A 6,293-nucleotide genomic window follows, 5' to 3' on the forward strand; every position below is an offset into this window, starting at 1 on the left:
ACTGATGTCATATTCATAAAAAATTAGTGCTGCTACTGTAATATATATTTGTAATTGGCAGTATTATTGGTAGGATTGTTATTTTTGTACTGCTTTTGTATTTGTAATCCTCTGACGTCATGTTTTATTACTGCATACTGCTTCTTACCCGGGTTTTTTAAGTCACGTTGTCGTTTATCAAAAGTTTCTCGACAAATTCAAACGGATCCTGTAAGTTGCACTGGCCACGAGTCACGCCGACTCGCCACGTAAGCGCTACGTTTCTTTCCTCTGTTTGGTTCACAGCCGCATTCAGCGACGGCGGCGCGGACTCCGAGGACCTCGCCCGAGGTGTCCATTCATGACATCTGATGAGCCCGCTTGGTGGTCGCAGAGATGAACACCACGTTCACACAGCACAAGGTTCGACGAGTGCATGCGTGGGGCACGAGGCCTTCATCGGTAGCTCAGGGGTTAACCGGAGCGCTAACCCTACAAAAATATTGGGGGAAAATGTGTCAAGTGTTGGTACTGGCCAAAACCGGTAGTTCACAGAGAGGGTGGAGAGAAAAAAAAGAGGAAGCTAATCTGAAAACACACACACTCCGTATGCAGAGGATTTCCCAGCAGGTCTGACACAGTCATGATGCTCCCATTACCAAGCAGCTCCAGCGGTCTATCATAATCTCCTGTCACACAGAGCGCCCGCTCAGCACATCTCCACCCCGGGAGCCTTGAGGCGGCCAACCGGCGGGGTTTGTTTGGGAGGGGCCGGTCCGCGACCGCAGCGGTAGTCAGGAGAGCCGCTTTCCCTGAACGCTCCAGGCTGCATGAGCAGAGCAGGCCAATGGCGTCCCACAGCAGCGCTCTTCTTATTCTAGGATGGTTCCTACATTTACATTTACAGCATTTACCAGACACCCTTATCCAGAGCAACTTACAATCAGTAGTTACAGGGACATTCCTCCCCTGGAGCAACTTAGGGTTAAGTGTCTTGCTCAGGGACACAATGGTAGTAAGTGGGATTCGAACCCGGGTCTTCTGGTTCATAGGCGAGTGTGTTACCCACTAGGCTACTACCTCCCTATAGTAGTATAGTATAGTATAGTTCCTCTAACATGTAACATCTCTAACGTTGTCCGACTACGAGCAGACTTTTTAAAACTGTTGAAAACATCTGAAATATAAATATAAAGTATGACGGAAAGCGGCGAGGCGTCTGCACCGCACATGTAACACGCACAGCGCTGTGAAAGCTGTCAAATTGTGTATTTCGTCAGTAATGGTAACATAAAAGTGCAACACTAGCACATATCAGCAGAGTGTGATCAGTCAGTACGTCCCATGCACGTACACCGGGTCAAGGACAGCAGCCAAGCCAGGTCCAGGGAAGTCTCTGTCTCTCTCTGTCTCTCTCTCTCTCTGTATGTATGTATATATATATATATATATACATACATACATACATATACACACACACATATAGTTAAAGCTGTCAAAAATGATGCCCATCCCTGCATTACCTGCAGAACGATTTGTTTGCCTCTGCAGACACATCGGGCGAGAGAGGAGGCGAGGATGGATTCAGACATCACGCCCACTCGGGAGGGCGAACGCCCGGGTTATAATCACATTCACACGCCGCCGATATGGGATGAGAGGAGGGGAGGAGGAGAGGAACGGGTGGCACGTTCATAAATCATGCACCCCTCGCAAAAGCGCAGTCATTTACTGTCGCTGTTGTGTACACACACACACACACACACACACACAGATAGAAGAAGAAGAAGAAAATAGGCAGCCCCCGCAGGAAGACGTGGGCGGGAGGAGCTGCAGACTGGCGGTTGATGCAGGCCGAGACTGCGTGGGTTTTCCTGCATGTAGCGAGCGCTCGACCAGGGTGGGCGCGACAAACGCTGCTAATTCCTGCCGCCTTTTTGGTCGCCGAGGCCGGACACGCCGGACAGGTGAAATCAGGTCGCTCTTTAAGAGACATTTACGTCCGACCCTTTCCTTCTGTTGTCGTTGTGAGTGCGGGATCCCTCCCTGCGCACCCGCGGCTGTTCTCCGCAGGTTCCTTGCTGGTTAAAAACTGCTAAAGCACAGCTTGTATGCCTTCATTTCCATAACGCATCTGGTCTTACATTCGAAGTCTAGACCAAAAAAAATGAAGTCTTATATTGGGGGCATTTTAATAATCACCTAGTGGTGGGTGCAGCGCTGTGTCTAAAAACCGAAGTGAAACCGTGTCATCTTAAGTTCGGATAAAAAACGCGCAAGTTCCCTTTTCGGCTCGTGGGCTTCGATACAGAACCGATTCCTCCTCAGCAACGACCCAGCAAAACCAGCGTTTCTTTAACCCTAAAAATGCACAAAGCCGTGGTCCGGCTACAGGACCAACTGAAAGCAATAAAGCCACGCGTCTCCCGGCGCGACGCGTCTGTCAGTCACCTCCAAGGTCCATTCGGACAAGTCCTTCACACAGAAATCAGTCTTCAGAGGAAGCAAACACCCACATACCCGACCTAAAGCCTTCTTTCACCTGAGCACCGCAGTTCCGATGGCGAGGGTAGAAATCACAAGACCTCTAAAAGCATCAAAATGATTAAAATCAGCAGTGAAGAATGAGGACTGGCAAAAAAAAAAAAAAAAAAAGACCAACCTTCGTCCCTCTCAGTGATGAACGTCCACTTACTGCAGCTCTCAGTGACAGATGTCAGGCCGAGGCCTGTCACTTCCTGTTTCATCACCCCCTGTCATCAGTACGGTGGCACTAAATAACAAGTCGGCCCCGAGAGTCTTTTCAAAGCGAAATAAATTCTGTGCCGACGGGTGACGGAACAAAACCAGCTGAATTCGGTCTGATTGCAAGAAACTTGTACAGAGAAAGTTTTAATCCAGTTTTTACAATATTGAAAACAGACAAGAGACTTATATAAGAATAAAGTATTAAAAAATGTGTTCCCACTGCATTGCCGTTATATTACATTGCCGTCATTTACATAAATTGCGAGCACTTTTGCACAGAACTTCAAACCAGTTTCAGCTGCGAGCCCTGCGAAGTATCCACCAGTCAGCAGCCAGCCGTCTCGGAGTGGGCGTGGCCTGGCAGTAAAACGGCAAAGAACGCCACGGGGCTGAGGGGAATCCCTGTCGGGACAGGAAGCGCCGGGCTTGACCAAACAAAGCAGTGACATCACCGCCGTGCCTCGTGTGCCCCAGGGCGCCTCGGCTCCAGCCGGCTGAAAGCTTGTGGTCCTCGCCAGAGCGCCAGGGGGGCACAGGAAGGAGGTCCGAAGTGCGGCGTGCCAGCCGCGGTCTGTGGAAGTCCCGACTCAATAGACGGCCTTGGCCAGGGTCCGTCTTTCACAAATAAAACCTGCAAGGGTCTCTGCTGAACAGGGGTCTGTTTTTGAGGCCGGGCCCTATTTCAAGATCAAGCAACTCAGCTCAGCCAGTGTGTTTCTTGCTCTCTTCTCTTCTCGATGATCGTTGCTTTTTCATGCCCAGGGTGTCATATGACACTGGGTCAAATTTTTCCACTGACTGGCCTTAATACCCAAAACTGCTGTTACATAATCGGAGAACGTGCGTTGTGATGCTTTTATTCATTCCCTTCAGGCGAGTTTTCAAAAATCATCCCATACACGGCTAATATTGTGCAATACAATAAAATAGCTATACATCTGTAAACGATAAATCACAATGCCATCTATACAGTAGCAAATTACTTGAAATTATGACATTTTAATAGAGTGTTTTAATATTAAAGGTGTCTGGTGAAAAGGACATCAGGCTTTATTTTGATTTTGCACAAAGGTCACGTCACTGCTATTTAGGCATTACCTATAAACTGAAACGTGCAACTGTGTCATCCATCGACATCATTTTCCTGGCTGCCACTTGACACTGTTTACATTTGTTTGGCGGAGGGCATTGGCAGCCAGATGAATTTATTTAGCTCTTTATGTCATTTTTCCAATTCACCTCATTTGAACCGGAGCGTCGTGAGGCCAAATGCAACGCATCGTCTTCGTTCGAGCAGATTTATTCACGACCCATGCACCCGACTATAAAGAAAAAGCTATGAGGGTGCCTGTGAGGGGTGGGGTCCGGGCTAAAGATGCCTCGGCTTGTTATTTAAAGGGACGGCGTCAGTGTTCGGGAAAGAGGATGAGCGCATTGCTCTAAACTGGGTAAACTCCAGCTCATGGCTGTTACATAAACACTGGAACCACAGTGGGTGAGAATTAGCAGCTTTAAAAAGGCACTGCCACAGTAATGCACGCAACACAAGAGAAAAACGCGCTGCGATTCTGTAATTGCACACGCCAACAAGCACTGTGATGTTTTTAAAAGGCCGTGTACCAATGCGGTAGCGTTACCAAACAAGTTCAGCAGACCTGCACTATTTACCGCGAATCTGCAGCGGCCCACACAAGCGCATCCATGAGATCACCCATAACCGTCGCCATGGCTACCTCAGCTACCTTTCAGGCCCAGGGATTATTCCCCACCCAGACCGTTTCTTTTTTTTTTTTTTTTTTTTTTTTGAGGGGGGGGGTGAATTCCGAACCCCTTCTCCTGTGGTATGATGTCAGCATGTTCCAACAAAAACACCCACTAATTAATAAGGCAAGTTTATTTATTTAAATTATTTTAAAATTATTTTTCATTAAAACAAAAAAGAACATAAAAGAGATCATGAAGCTCAATATTACATTATTACATAGAGGAAACGCAAATGTTGAACGACAGCTAAAATCGGTTCAATGACATCTATTTAGTGTCGATCTGTCCAACTTGGCAACATGGGCCACGTCCTTCAACGTGCCCACATCCTGCTTTTCTCGCCGTGTTCCAAAGGGGCTCCCTTTGCATATGACAAAGGGACAACGAAGTGGCAAGGGAGTGTGGGAGAGCAGAAAAAAAAAATTGCCAGTCTTCCCTCCATTTCCATTCAGGCGATTTTTTTTAAAAGAATCTTTCCTCTGCAGGCAACGTCGTGGCGCTTGTGTCAAACGTAGCCATCATCAAAAGAACTCAAAGAGCACACATTGAAACGAGTCCGAGAGCCTTTGAGGTGATTCACTTTCCTGAGAGAATGAATCAAGCGCCAATCAAACACCAGACACATTAAAAAAAAAACATTAGTAACGGGTTCTATTGCAAAGTGGAAAATTTCATTTGAGGCTTATTAGGCTAATTATATGGGGGGGGGGGGGGGGGGGGGGGGGGGGGGGGGTTAAATAGTTGCAAACCAAGTACATAGGTTTAAATTTGTTTCAAGAAAGGGTCACCTCATTGTCTTTTTTTTCATCACTTAACATTATTTAGACACCCAACGGCCCAGGCAGCGGTGAAAGGTGACGTACACTCCCATGTGTTTCTGTGTGCCTGTTCGAGCGTACTGTCTGATGACTGCCCCGCCACCACCTATATAACAAGACTTCAAAAAGTGTTTGGCAGGTCCCCGGGGTCTGATAGGTCCTTACACTTTCGGGAGTGGCGATGGAGGAAGGCATTATTCTGGACCACCCCTTTCTTTACGCTGATCTGATGTTGGTGAGCTGTGCTGCTCATAGTGTTGGTTCGGCTTGTTATTGTCCACAATAGCCTCACTGTAAATAAAAGTTGGCCTCGTGGGTGTAACAGCCCCACTTCCTCTCCACACCCATGTATCATTTCTTATAACCCAAGACTAAGGGGCATGACGGTAGTACGAACCCGGTCTGACTTTGACAGTTGTGTAGCATTCTAAATGAACGGCCTTATAGACGCCATACGCGTCTTTGCTGCGGTTTGTGGCTGAGTTAGCTTGACGCCGTTTAACGTTCGCCGGTGTATCGACAGAAATGGACGGCGTGAAGGTGCTGGATCCAGCGTTTATTTGACTGCCTCTGAACGTGCGGCAGACCAAACGCCTGGTACCTCCTCACACTGATATTTGTGTTCATTTGAGACAATGCAATTACACAGAAGTGCAAAAGAGTGGTCAATAACCATCAACCTTGAGCATAATATTTCAGATATTTCATTTCATTGCCTTCAATTATTATTGAACCTCGTCTGGGTTTAACTGGTACAATTCAGTGCTCAGATTGCATGTAATCTAAGGGCATTTGCACAAATAGCCGCCCAGAAATAGAGCGGCGATGTAATGACCAACGGGCCCCCACACCGCCACCAACACTGTAATGACAAGAGAGTGTTTCCAACGCCTACTGTACGGACCAAGAAATGGGAACCGGCGCATTCGGCGAGGAGGGGGGCGGGGCTTATACTAACGGTGGGGAACAACAGGGGAACCGGGT

At 47.7% G+C, this 6,293-nt stretch overlaps 1 protein-coding gene across 3 annotated transcripts in view; it reads right to left on the reverse strand.

The window, feature by feature from the left end:
- hivep1 (HIVEP zinc finger 1) overlaps window positions 1–6,293 on the reverse strand; it is a 37,310-nt gene that overhangs the window by 16,689 nt on the left and 14,328 nt on the right. The gene's annotated exons all lie outside the window — the stretch shown is intronic.

The sequence above is a fragment of the Denticeps clupeoides genome, chromosome 20 (assembly GCF_900700375.1).
Source record: "Denticeps clupeoides chromosome 20, fDenClu1.1, whole genome shotgun sequence".
NCBI lineage: Eukaryota > Metazoa > Chordata > Actinopteri > Clupeiformes > Denticipitidae > Denticeps > Denticeps clupeoides.